This window comes from Pinus tabuliformis, chromosome 1_1 (assembly GCF_031772625.1).
Source record: "Pinus tabuliformis cultivar Carrire ecotype Pingquan chromosome 1_1, CPIR1, whole genome shotgun sequence".
Lineage (NCBI taxonomy): Eukaryota > Viridiplantae > Streptophyta > Pinopsida > Pinales > Pinaceae > Pinus > Pinus tabuliformis.
In genome coordinates, this window is record NC_142297.1 from 757,293,962 (window position 1) to 757,308,825 (window position 14,864).

The following is a 14,864-nucleotide window of genomic DNA, read 5'->3' on the forward strand; positions in this document are numbered from 1 at the left end:
CTTTTTACAGAATTCTTTCATGACCCAACTGCAAACAACCATTTTGTTAAGGGTGTTCACATCAAAGATATTTATCTCTTGGTTAATAGACCATGTGGTTGCTGCTATGCCTTTGATTTTTACCTGCTAACTATGTTGATCCTCACACTGACAGAGGCATTGTCATGACTTTTCCCGCGACTGTGTTTTCAATGTTATAACTATGTTGATCCTCACACTGACAGAGGCATTGTCATGACTTTTCCCGCGACTGTGTTTTCAATGTTATCCCAGGTTTAGGTCGTTACTAACCTGGCACCTATCTCTCTACATTACGGATTCTGGTCACAAAGGGGTGGTTCCTAACTTATGAATACCATTCATTGTTTTTCTAGGTTGGTCCCTTGGTCCTGGTTAATCACCATTCGACCCAGTACCGCTATAGATTGTTTAGGGTCTTCTATGATAGTGGTTAACTACTCTATTGATGACGGAAACCCTAGAAGGTTGTCTAAACATTCGATAAGGGTTAATGTGCCCATGAGTTATATGCGTTTACGTTTCTTCCTTTGGGTCTAGAACTACAGAACATAACATTTTCAAGACTTCGATATGTGTAAAAAAAAAAAAAAAAAAAACAATTAAATTTATTTTAGTGATAGTTTATTTTTTTTTTAGGTTTTCATAAATAAAATTTGGTTGATTTAAAAAAAAAAAAAAATCATCTTAAATAATAAATTAAAAAATTTATATTTTTAATTTATTGTTTAAAAAAAAAAAAATCTAAATAAAATCAACATAAAAATAAAAAAAATTTACTATTTTCTTTTTAAATTTGTTTTTTTTTTTTTTTTTTAAATTCACAAAATTTACACAGATTTGAAAATAAAAAATAGGATACTTGGAAACACATTTCAAAAATCGAATGGAGGATTCTAAAGACATAATTATTTCAAAAGCTTCAAGTTGGCATTAACTCATACTCATATGCAGAACAGAATAGATATTTCTCATGTCAAGCTTTTTGCAAAGAACATAACCAGGGAGTATTATTTTTCACGATTGTTTTTAAGATGGGATTGAAATTGATATCATGAATTGAGTTACTTTCAACGCTTTGATTTTTCCTAAATCTGTTTTATTTGGTATGAAATTTTTGCGTAAGAATCATGAAGGAAATGATCAATTCTTCTTGAACAAACTTATGTTTCCTTTCTGCCAAGTTTTTTTCACAGGTTACAGGATAACAAAGAGATCATTCAGGAGATTACATTGTGACGACAATTAGTCTTCCAAAGACTAAATTCATGACAAATTCTGAAGACAAATCCATCTCCACAACCACTACCTTCCACCTCCCTGAAAAAGTTTGAATTCCACCAATCATACATCCATAAGGCGTGACACTTCCATATCCGTTTTTCACAGCAAGAGTTCTTATTTCATACACCATGCATTTCCTTACATCCATTCCTTACAAGCATATTATCATTTCCGATGTCATTACCATTCCCCTTCATTTCCGCCAATAAAACCTGCTTGAGTCAAAGTCCTAGAGTCTATGTATCATTGAAAAAACACCTAGAGGCTTGCATGCCTTAATGGCAAGTACTCTTGCCAATGAACAATGGGAGTACATTAATATCCCTTGTTCATTGGATCTTGTAGGTGACTCGACTCCGAAAAATTTATTCGTACCTACAAAGATGTGTTAGGCATCCTGACTCCCATTGGAATCAATGGTGGGAGCTCTTGTGTTGGCTAGGGGCATTCATTAATGGCCACTAAGTCAACAACTTCTTGCTATGTTCGACATCGACACATTTAATCACATAGTAGGATTTGTGCCATCGAGCGTTGAAGACTTGAAGACCCATATTTTGTAGCAGATCAAGCCAATTTCCTTTCATCAGTTGGTCATCACTTGAGGACAAGTCAATCAATAAGGTTGGGAGGGAAATGTCACTTATATATTGTATACCTTCCAAGCCTTATAGATTTTTAGCCATATTTAGCAGACTCATTGGATTCATCATCCAGCGACAGAGGATCCAGCAACATATACAACTTTCAGCCATGTTCCGCAGACTCCTCAGATTCATCATCTAGTAGCAGAGGATCGAGCAGCCGATACAATAATACAGATTCATCTTTCACCCACAGCTTGAAGAAGCAGATTTAGAGCAGAATTGTGGCAGCTGCACATGCATGATTCATGCATGATTTTTTCAACCAAGTAAAGAAGACCATAAACAAAAGTTCTTGCAGCCACACGTGCACAACTCTCATCCATTTTGGAAGGGTAATTTAAGGTATGATATTTTCTAACTTTTAACCATTAAAATCCTTGAAAAGTTAGAATAATAATTTTTGGAAAAACTTCACTTCCTTTTTCCTTGCTTTCCCCATTTCACATAATTTCCCAAATCATCCGTTTAAGGGAAAGGATACATCCACATTCATATATCACATTCATATAACATCCACATTCATATATCACATTCTTAACCCCACTTACCTTCAAGCTATATTCACTATTACATGAGCATACAAATGGCTTTGTCAAAAATATTTAAAAGTTAATTGGATGCTAACAGAATCATGGTTGTTACACAAGAACCAACCATGATGCATTCCAACAAAATGCCAACACAAGCATGGTTGTTACACAAGAACCAACCATGATGCATTCCAACAAAAATACTCTGCAATAAAAGGCATATTATCATTATGCAAAGGTCATACATTGAATGCAACAAACAGAATATGGTTGAAACACAAGAACCAACCAAGTTGTAATTCATCAAAAATGCTTTGCAAAAGTTAAGTAAATGATATCATGCAGAGTTCGAGCCAAAGCTCAAGTACCAAAACGTAATGTAATAGATTGCATGTGGACATGTGATACCATTGATTGCATGAGGACATGCAATATCTTGAGTTTGGGGGAGATTTTGGGCCTCAAAATCGTCCCTATTCTCACTCCATTATTCACTTATATCTTCACATTTTACCTTCATGTCACCTCCATTCCACCTCCATATCATTATGTTTACCTCATTATTGGGTCATAACAATACTTTTCCAAAGTTTATTAATTCTTAACATTTCTAAGTGAATTTATGGCTAAAACTTAGAAAATAATATGCTTAAACTTATACCTAACAATTAGCATGAGTTTGTTGACATGTGTAGTTGCAAGGAAGCTTCCAAGACACCTTTTTGTGGCCTTGAAAGATCAAATTCTAATTTGATAAGATACACCTCATGGAAAATATCATGGAGAAGATCATGGACCTCATGGAGGAAATCATGGAGGATAGGATTATGTGTCTAGATGGTTGAGAAATGTATGGAACTAAAAGAGAGATTAATGGATCATCATTATGAGTTTGTTATCTCCTCTCATTGTATAAATAGGAGTACCTCCTCCATTCCAAGAGGAGGACTCTTAGAGCATTGTATCCAACTTATGATGGAATAGAATAAAGCTTTGTTTTACATATATTTCCATTTAGTAGTTATAGAAATAGTTTTCCATTATGTAGTTTTAGATAAAAGTTATCTTAATGTAGTATATGGAATGGCTTGTCACTTTGTTCTTAGGAGAATTGAGCTCACTCTAGAAGGAGCAAAGGAACTTGTTGTTTCATATTAGATCTTATTTTATTTAGTTGTTTAGATGTTTAAAGATTTGATTGGTGAATGAGTTTTGAATTAAAATCTTATCAGCGTATGAGAGAACAACCAAGGGTCTAAGTTAGACTCTTTCTCTCTATTTGATTTGCATGATAATTGGAATTCATTCTTTTGCTTTTATGTTTCAAGTATCATATGAGGAGATACCAAGAGTCTAAGTTAGGCTCTCTCTCCAATGATTTATATGGTAATTGAAATTCATTCTTTTGCGCTTTTATTTCATTTCTTCTGCTTATGAATGAATCTTAGTTTAGTTTGGATTAGTGCATGAGAGGAAAATCAAGAGACTAAGTTAGTCTCTCTCTCTACTTGAATCTGAGCAACAATTAAAGTTCATTCTCTTGTCTTTATTTCAAGTTTTTAGTTTTATATGGTTTCTCTATGATACTGTAGGGAAGGACAACCAGGACCTCCTTAGTTAGGAGCCTCTTCCCTTGCATATTATATTGAATCATAGGTAATCTAATTAGACATAGAATTAGTCGCCTACTCCTGCATATATTGTGCTGGCATCATCACAAGCTTACGAGTTTCCCTGGTCGATAATTTATGCAGCAATTTAAGTCCAATAAATTGCCCAACATTTTGGCGCCGTTGCTGGGGAATGGTGCTAAGGGAGTAGGCATTAGAATTTAATTCAGTATTTATTTTTCTTTAGAGAGAATAATTTGTGAACCCTGGTGACAGCAGGATCTTCACAAAGGAGTTTAAATTTGAGTTTTCCGATGTTTTAGTGTTTAGCTAGCTTTAAATTTCGTTTTTCAAACAAACCCCCCCTACATAAATAAACACAAATCAATCGATTAGTATGCTCTCTTCCTGCGCTTCGTGCGATCACGAAGATCAGAAAGTCTATTGATTTTGTTCAAATAAAAAAACACTCTTGCTGGAGAATTAAATAACGAATTTTGTGAATGAAAAAAAAACATCTTTAAATTTTTAGATGACATTTTGTTTTTTTATTTTAGATTTTATAAAAATTTTAGTTTTTTTAAATTTTAGATTTAAAAAAAAAATAAAAAAAAAATCAGTTTTTTTTGTTTTAGATTTAAAAAAAAGAAAATATAAAAAAATTAATAATATATATATCATATATATATTATTAAAAAAAAATTAACCATTTGTTTTGTTTCTTTTAGATATTTAAAAAAAGTTTTTTAATTTTAGATTTTCAAAAATAAAAAAATTTAATAATATATATATCATATCTATATATATATTATTAAAAAAAAAAAAAAAAAACTAAAAAAAAACATTTCTTTTGTTTTTTAGATATTTAAAACAAAAAAAAAAAAAAAAAAAAAAAACCTAACCATTTCTTTGTTTTTTTTTTAAAAAAAAAAGCAGCAAAACATTAAATAAAAACAACAATAAAAAAAAAGGAAATAAAGAAAGAACAAAGAAGATATTTTGATGTTTTAACTATTCTATCAATCACTATGTGATTTGGGAAAATAGCTCGAAACTTGCAAACAATTTTTAGCGGAACTATATATATAGAAAACACTAAAACAACATGTATCATAGGACATAAATCCTAAACCCCAAAAGCTTGCGAACTTGATGACTGATTTAAACCAGGGTGGCTGGTCATGGTAGGAGAAAGAGGAGATGCAATGGGCGAAATTAGCAATCTTCAGTGGGAATGGAACCTCAGACTCGCTGTAGCACGAGCACGCCTCTGATTCCGATCTTTGTGGACACTAATCTGGACACCCATCTAGCTCTTACCATATCTCCCTCGGAGACTGTTGATGACCTGAAAAAAAAAAATCAAGAAAGGGCATTTGTCATGCTTCCCTCATCTTGGAGACGTCAATGTCGGTGCCTTGATGGTCAAACGCAAATCCTTCTTCTATCATATTATTGATTCAATGCTCGTTGGAAGCGCCTTTCACGGGTTAAAAGGGACCCGGTTTCTTTTAGTTGTAATATCTCAGTTGAATCCCACTTATGTCCAGCAGAGACTAAATCCTTAGAATCAGACTTGTATGATGTAAATTGACCAAGTTTGTTGCGTTGCATCCTTTGAGCAACCTCTTTGCGTACAGTGTAACGGATCTTTTCATCAAAACAATGTTCCTTACGCTTTTCTCGAAATCTTGTAAGAGATGCAAGTCTTTGTGGTTGATTTAAATGATGTGAAACATTTGACAAGCCCTTTTGATGATGAAGACTGGCAATGGGCATGCCAGCCATGCTATTTGGTATTTGCTGATCCCCCATCAATAAAAGCACTTGCTGTACCTTCTCTGGTGCCACCATATCAAAGACATAGACCTCGCCTTGATATGAGAGTGTAATTTGATTTGTTCCCTGACTGCGTATAGGGACAACCGACTGGGGTTCTATGAGATTGTCGCCATCTGATTGAACATTTGCTTCCTCCATGCAATTATTGTCTCCATCTCCCTCATTTCGGCCTTTATTTAGGCATTTCGATTTTGTGGATGTCGAATAGCTTCTTGCTCCAATCGTGTGATCACACGTATATTCTCTGTATTAATCACTGGCCTTACGAAAATACACAGAAAAAGAGTAAAGCTCAGAATTGATCCTTTCACCGTATGAATAAGCCAGAGCCATAAAAAACGTAGGGAGAAATGCTAAGTAAAAAAGGCCTGGAACTATAATTGAATAAGCTGGAGCAGCAAAAGAAATAGGAGAAGAGGCATCGATTTTAACATGAGTTAAAAACTGATTTTTTTTTTCGCCCAGTGGTTAAAGCACTCCAACAAACTCCAAGAATTGCGTAGAAGAAGCAGTCAACAAATAAGTGCGAAATGATATGAAATACAGCCATATGGTTGCCAGAATCTCGGGATGACACAGTCAGCAAAACGATTAAAGAGGGATTTGAAGTGCTTGTTTTCATCCCATGCGCCCAGTGACAGTCAGGTAACACTAAAACCGGGATAACTCCAAGTTTGCAGCACGTATGGATAGACTAAATGGATTTTTATGCGTAAATTATGGTGTAGAAACAGTGGTCAATCGCCCAACATTTAAAGATTAGCTATTGCATGCATAACACGTTATAAGAATATGGAATCTAATGCATCAAACGCGGAGAGTTGGTTTGAATGCCGAAGTGCCAAGGGTTGTTTATATATGAGCGTTGATTGATTAAACCATTGTTGCATTTAATCTTCCTTTGTGCTGCGCGCTAGTCTCTGTCATATGCATGTGAATATGTGGTTTGCCCAGAACAGAGGAACGCATTAAATCACAGAGTGTTTGTCATATGTGTTGTTGAACGCATTAAATCAGATTGTTGAGCATTGTTGTGTGTGTTATGGGCGCCAAAACTATAAACGCATTAGTATATGCCGAGAGAGGTTGGATTTCGCATGAAGATGGCGGGCAGTGTGAGCAGAACAATGTTACGAGCGCAAAGAAGGCTATGCGCCTCCAGTTTTGGGGTTCCCACGCTCATAAAAAATGATGAAAAATGGAGTTTCCGGTGGACACAGCAAGCACGTCGTGCTCATTCTTCAAGCGGGAGCTCTGTCGCCATTGAAAAATAAACTTGTTGGCACACCTGAATGAACAATACCTCGAAGCCTCCAGGATGCGCCCACCTCCAAAAATAGGCCCTCCAAAACCATTCATTGTTATTAAAGATGCACTGGACACGGATGCCCCAGTTCTGTCAAGAACTTTTAACAATGAGGAGATTAAAATCTCAGTGTTGCGTTTGTCAGTTTTTGGACCAAATGGTGAAGTGAATGACAGCGATGAAGAAAACTTTAACCAACTTTTTTTTTTTGAGCGTTGCTATTTTAAAGGGTGATGAAGGAACTGCTCTGCAGTTCATATGTGATATTTATCCCGACGCAATGGGCATACAATCTGTAGCTATCAAAGATAGAAAGGATATCTCAAAACAGACTTTGATCATTCCTCAGGGTTACGAGGGACCTAGTTTTTAGGATCTTGATAAGAAACTCCAGCAAGCATTCCGCCAATATTTGGAAGAGCGGGGCATCAATGAGAGCCTCTTTCGTTTTCTCCAAGCATGGCTTTATGTGAAAGAACACTGAAATCTAATGCAATGGTTATTGGGTAGAATGCTCTGCAACAATGTAAGGGCTTTCAAGCATGCATGACTTTTTACAGAATTCTTTCATGGCCCAACTGCAAACAACCATTTTGTTAAGGTTGTTCACATCAAAGATATTCATCTCTTGGTTAATAGACCATGTGGTTGCTGCTATGCCTTTGATTTTTACCTGCTAACTATGGTGATCCTCACACTGACAGAGGCATTGTCATGACTTTTCCCGCGACTGTGTTTTCAATGTTATAACTATGTTGATCCTCACACTAACAGAGGCATTGTCATGACTTTTCCCGCGACTGTGTTTTCAATGTTATCCCAGGTTTAGGTCGTTACTAACCTGGCACCTATCTCTCTACATTACGGATTCTGGTCACAAAGGGGTGGTTCCTAACTTATGAATACCATTCATTGTTTTTCTAGGTTGGTCCCTTGGTCCTGGTTAATCACCATTCGACCTAGTACCGCTAGAGATTGTTTAGGGTCTTCTATGACCGTGGTTAACTACTCTATTGATGACAGAAACCCTAGAAGGTTGTCTAAACATTTGATAAGGGTTAATGTGCCCATGAGTTATATGCGTTTACGTTTCTTCCTTTGGGTCTAGAACTACAGAACATAACATTTTCAAGACTTCGATATGTGTAAAAAAAAGAAAAAAACAAACAATTAACTTTATTTTAGTGATAGTTTATTTTTTTTAGGTTTTCATAAATAAAATTTGGTTGATTTTAAAAAAAAAATTCATCTTAAATAATAAATTAAAAATTTTATATTTTTAATTTATTGTTTAAAAAAAAAAAAAAAATCTAAATAAAATCAACATAAAAATAAAAAAAAATTACTATTTTCTTTTTAAATTTGTTTTTTTTTTTTTTTTTTTTTAAATTCACAAAATTTACACGGATTTGAAAATAAAAAATATGATACTTGGAAACACATTTCAAAAATCGAATGGAGGATTCTAAAGACATAATTATTTCAAAAGCTTCAAGTTGGCATTAACTCATACTCATATGCAGAACATAATAGATATTTCTCATGTCAAGCTTTTTGCAAAGAACATAACCAGGGAGTATTATTTTTCACGATTGTTTTTAAGATGGGATTGAAATTGATATCATGAATTGAGTTACTTTCAACGCTTTGATTTTTCCTAAATCTGTTTTATTTGGTATGAAATTTTTGCGTAAGAATCATGAAGGAAATGATCAATTCTTCTTGAACAAACTTATGTTTCCTTTCTGCCAAGTTTTTTTCACAGGTTACAGGATAACAAAGAGATCATTCAGGAGATTACATTGTGACGACAATTAGTCTTCCAAAGAATAAATTCATGACAAATTCTGAAGACAAATCCATCTCCACAACCACTACCTTCCACCTCCCTGAAAAAGTTTGAATTCCACCAATCGTACATCCATAAGGCGTGACACTTCCATATCCATTTTTCACAGCAAGAGTTCTTATTTCATACACCATGCATTTCCTTACATCCATTCCTTACAAGCATATTGTCATTTCCCATGTCATTACCATTCCCCTTCATTTCCGCCAATAAAACCTGCTTGAGTCAAAGTCCTAGAGTCTATGTATCATTGAAAAAACACCTAGAGGCTTGCATGCCTTAATGGCAAGTACTCTTGCCAATGAACAATGGGAGTACATTAATATCCCTTGTTCGTTGGATCTTGTAGGTGACTCGACTCCGACAAATTTATTCGTACCTACAAAGATGTGTTAGGCATCCTGACTCCCATTGGAATCAATGGTGGGAGCTCTTGTGTTGGCTAGGGGCATTCATTAACGGCCACTAAGTCAACAACTTCTTGCTATGTTCGACATCGACACATTTAATCACATAGTAGGATTTGTGCCATCGAGCGTTGAAGACTTGAAGACCCATATTTTGTAGCAGATCAAGCCAATTTCCTTTCATCAGTTGGTCATCACTTGAGGACAAGTCAATCAATAAGGCTAGAAGGGAAATGTCACTTATATATTGTATACCTTCCAAGCCTTATAGATTTTCAGCCATATTTAGCAGACTCATCGGATTCATCATCCAGCAGCAGAGGATCCAGCAACATATACAACTTTCAGCCATGTTCCGCAGACTCCTCAGATTCATCATCTAGTAGCAGAGGATCGAGCAGCCGATACAATAATACAGATTCATCTTTCACCCACAGCTTGAAGAAGCAGATTTAGAGCAGAATTGTGGCAGCTGCACATGCATGATTCATGCATGATTTTTTCAACCAAGTAAATAAGACCATGAACAAAAGTTCTTGCAGCCACACGTGTGTTGTAGGGAAAAGTATCCGACTCGGATGACCCTATCCCACTCTAAGGGTGATAGTTCCTTAGCAACAACTGTAAAACAAACTACTTAAGGTTTACTTCTTTATGAAAACAAAAGAGAATGGAGAAATGTACTAACCGTTGCCTTGCGCTTAATGTCGAATCCAAACTCTTCTCTTTGGCCGCTTACTCCTAGCTCCTTGTTCTTTTGCTTGCCCAGCTATAATGAGATCCTGCAAAATAACAAAGAAGGAAACTACAAGAGGCATGCAATCATAACTGGTTCATGGATTAGTGTAAACCAAACATGCAATCATCACAATATATTATTGAAACAAGAGCACATAGAAGAACCTCAATAGCTTTTATTAATGAAGAAGTAAAGGTTCTGAGAGTATTACAACCATTGAAGGCTCCAACCCAGCAACACCTCCCAGCAGAAAGAATTGCTCCTCTTCACCTCTCTCAAACAATCACCCAATAGCTCAATAGTGAAACCAACAGCATATCATTACTTTGCACAAAATTCCAGCCTTCCTGAGCTCATAGGAGAGAGCTCAATATATAGATGAATTGAGAAAGGATGAGTCAGCTTGCAACTGATGTGTAGCTGCCTTGTGTCCTCTCTCTCTTCAGTTAATCTTTAGTTGATCTTCAGTTCTTGAGTCCACTTGGAGAACCTTGTTTCCACTTGGAGAAACAGAGCCTCTGACTCATCACAAGGCGAAATCCCTGATCCAAGTGTCATTTTTGGAAGATTCCAAAGCAATGACTCATTGTGCCACTTGTCCCATCCCGCTCAGCGCAGGTGGCCTTTGTTCCACTTGCTTTGCAACGCAGGTACACCATGGAGCAACTGAGTTTCAGCGCAGAAACCTAGTGGAGCACCTGCTTTGATTTCAGGATTGCTTGTTTTTGAGTGTTTTCAGGTGGAGAACTGATCTGAGAGCTGTTGGTTTGCTGACCTTGTTCCTCTAGGGGTAGGAACATCATGTTTAGGGAACTTTGGATCCCTTGGATTATTGACAATTCATGCTTGTTGTTGTAAGGCACAAAATTGTCTATAACAGATGCCCCCTAAAGTATGAGGTCGTTTATCGGGTGAAATGCTTTATTGAGAGGATCCGAAGTTCATTCAATCTGCTGAGAAGTGTCCTGTAATAAGATACAATAAAATACATTATTTTTTCATACATTTTCATGATCTAGCTGAGGCGGGCATTCCCATGCTCAGCTTTACAAATACATTTCGGTACATAGAACAGACGATCGTCTGATTCTAGGCTGATAATTCTCTGCTGAGATTATCATCCTTTGAGAAGGATGATCATCTGCTGTAATGATGTACATATCAAATGTCTTTATGTCCTGAATATATATCGCAGCCCGGATGGATGAAACTAGATCCGGGGTCTTCAATCTCTTCCGATCTTCACTCGATGTACAAGTCGATCCATGTGAGAATTTCTTGAAGTCGAACATGGAAAGACATCGCTTGATTACCGGTCAATGATGTAAACCGTTAACAAGCGCGAGAGGAATCACCTATAAGGATGATGACCCTCAAGGTACGGCAGTACAATCCACATGGTGGGAATAGAGGGCTTGGCGTCGACCACCATGCAAAATCTTCTGGTCGAAGGTCATTGATGTATACCTGTCGCCGGAAGTGAGAAACTTGCCATTGAGGCATGCAAGCTTCAAAGTACTGAGGGGGGTGTTCCTAGATCAACTCCTTGGATAAAGAGCTGATGTCGACAAGGAGCGATCCATCAAAGGAGGGCCTTAATGAATCCCACATCAGTGACACGGAACGGAGCTAGTGATTGTGATGAGGTGAAAACAAACTGTGATGTATGATTCAGGGTGGCAGTCATGAAGTGGATGAAGGATAATGTATGGCAGTGGGTGGAACACGGTTGACTCTTTTACAGAACCACATCTCTTGAACATATAACGACACTGATGTGATGGATTGGTAGCATTACCCCAATTGTGGATGGTGTGGCGAGGACCATGGTTATGAGACCGGTGAATGAAACAACCCAACCCGATGTGATACGGAGGACAAAGTGTCATGTTCAAGAGTGACCTGCTACCATTAATGCTGTGAGGTTCTCCCAATTTTTCCCCAGTCATTGCTGACCAGTACCTCTTTATTTTTGTCAAGCTTGAGGAGGATAACATATTCTTGTTCTATAACCTGCCCTTCGGGCAAGCCCATCGCTATGTTTTAACGAGCCTAGCAATAGGGAAACTCGTTCTCGGCTAAAGACAAGTTTGTCGCTATTTAATCATTTTAACGAGTCTAACGACAAGGAAAACTCGGTCCTTTTCATTTTTAGAGAGTCTGAAAAGGTACGAAAAGTCAACTCCAAAATTCCTTTTTCATCTTCTAATCCCTTAAGTCCGAAAAAGTATAAAACCATACAAAAGGGATGAATTTTCGATTTCTTTAACGAGCCGAACAAAACAAGCGCTCGATCTTTTTGTGTAATAATCCCTCAGGTCCAAAAAGATTAAAATCTAGAGGAGGGATAGCTCTTCTGGTCCTTTTAACGAGCTGGAAGGCCAAAACTCGGCAAACTTTTCATATTTTACGAGTCAGTGAAAAGAGCTCAAAGAAGACTCGCCTTTTGAGGAACGAGTGATGAACAGGGATAGTAGCAGATTCCAGGTACAGGTTGGAATTCTCCAATCACGGCAGTGTCACAAGGATGGATAAGTGAAATCACTCTTCGCAGCTGTTCCTCAAAATGGGTAAACAAACATATGGAGGTGAACGATTGGCCAAATGAACGGATGGAGGTGATGGCATATAAACACGACCAAGGGCTTTTAATATGGCTTTCAAAGGTTACATTTCTCGAGGTTGTTTACTGGTTCATTTTTTCTAGGTGAGCTTGAACTGTTAGGGAAAGATTGCTCACAATTTATGTTTATTTTTTAACGAGCATGAACTCTACACAAAAACTGCTCGATTCTTGCGTTTATTTTTTAACGAGCATGAACATTGCTAAAACTGCTCGATTTATACCAGTCTTAATACAAGGAATGCTTTAGGTGAGGTAATCTTATTTAAGGAGCGATACCTCACTAATTACTCCAATTTGGCAGGTTTTAACTTTTGCCCTTCATCCTTTCTTTATGCAAGCTGGAAACGGCTAATCCTACGAGTTTAACGGGTTAGACCTACAGGTTTAAAGGGAGGACCTAAAAATTTAAAAAATAAATAGTCGTCCCGTGCTTGCACTCCAAAAGGTTTGCATGCCCCCAGGTATAAAGTATAATTTCGAGATTTTGTCCTCTTACTTATTATCCGAAAAATGGCTTTGTTTGCTGCCGCAAACTAAACTCTCTTTTCGGTGATGTCTATCATTAGGTTGCTAAGGATGGTGACTACTTGTTACAGCAATTTCCTCTCTTTCTTTGAAGACTGCCACTACTCTCTTTCAAAACATATTGTTTTAATGGGTGAGGCTTGAGATTCAAAGATGGTGCCTTCTTGCTGTCGCAAATAGATCTCCTCCTTAGGAGAGCCTACTTTTTTAGACAAAGGGAGCGATTCTTCTGCTTCAACATAACTTTGACAAAAGAATTTTATCCTAGAACAACCCTCTCTTCCTTTTTCGGACGGGGTACGGACTAGTCCATTCTTCTGCGGAAATTAACTTTATACCCAAGGTTTTCTCTGCCCAAGGCAGGCCAGGGTGCATGCCCCCTGGGTCCTAGTTCTTTTCTTCTCGAATTACTCGCATTCATCGGGAAGTAGAACCGGGGGAGGTGGCATTCCTTGAGTGAATAGACCGTTAAGGGATGGTATTTGACTATTTGCGATGCGTGATCCTCGAAATGAAAGTTGGTCTACGAGCTTGACCATTCTTCCTTCGTGCGGAAAACACATGACTCTAAAGAGCGAGGACACCATTGCCTCCATGCAATATATATAGTCTCGTCCAAGGAGTAAGTTATAAACCAAGGGTCCTTGGATGACCATGATGTTCATATGAACTGTCTTCCCTTTCAATGTAATTGGAACATTGGGAAGAATCCCTAACGGGTGACTGGTTCCTTTATCAAAACCTGATAGATTTCTCATCTCAGGTAAAAGCGCCGGGCAACCCAGTGCTTTCCAAGCAACAGAGGAAAGGATACTCACAGATGCCCCTTCATCAATGATAGTTCCAGCCATCACCATTCTGCAGATTTGGACTATGATTCTGAATGGGATACTGGCTGGTAACCGGGGTCTGCCTAGTTGATTCCAATCAAAGGATACAACTAGGTTGCTTGGTGGTGGGACCGAATATACGGCCGGATACGACTCTGACGATGTTCCTTCCTGCGATAAAGGAATGGGCCATTGCCCTGATGCTCATCAGAGTCTGTGTTGATGAAAAGGATATGGACGGTGTCATCTTTATCCTCTTCAGTGAGGGTGTCATTTGAAGATGGGTCTTCAATGACAGAGTCATTGGAGGATGAAACCTCTGAAGGAAGAACCGGGTCAACTGTCATTTCGACCTTTAGACTTTCGTCTGGTCTGGATTTAGTAGGTTCATTCTCAATGACCGACACTTTAGCTGACCACTTGAGCGGGTCAGCTGGATTTTCAACTATCGAGGGATTAGGCGCGAGTTTTTGGTATCCAGGAGGAAGTCGTAACGGTGAAACCGGACGATCTTCTAAAACTCTCTTTGCCTCATCTAAGAATGGACATCGGTGGATGGCATGCTCGCCTTCACACAACATACAGGGTGATCTTGGTCTCCCTCTTCGTCCTTCACTCTCGCTAGTTGACGGACTGCAATCAACATGACTA

At 37.6% G+C, this 14,864-nt stretch overlaps 2 pseudogenes; one reads left to right on the forward strand and one right to left on the reverse strand.

Moving 5' to 3' along the window:
• Positions 1 to 5,541: 5,541 nt before the first annotated feature.
• LOC149216218 (GATA transcription factor 28 pseudogene) lies at positions 5,542 to 6,069 on the reverse strand (annotated as a pseudogene).
• Positions 6,070 to 7,022: 953 nt separating this feature from the next.
• LOC149216219 (uncharacterized protein At2g39795, mitochondrial-like) lies at positions 7,023 to 7,787 on the forward strand (annotated as a pseudogene).
• The last annotated feature ends 7,077 nt before the right edge of the window (positions 7,788 to 14,864 follow it).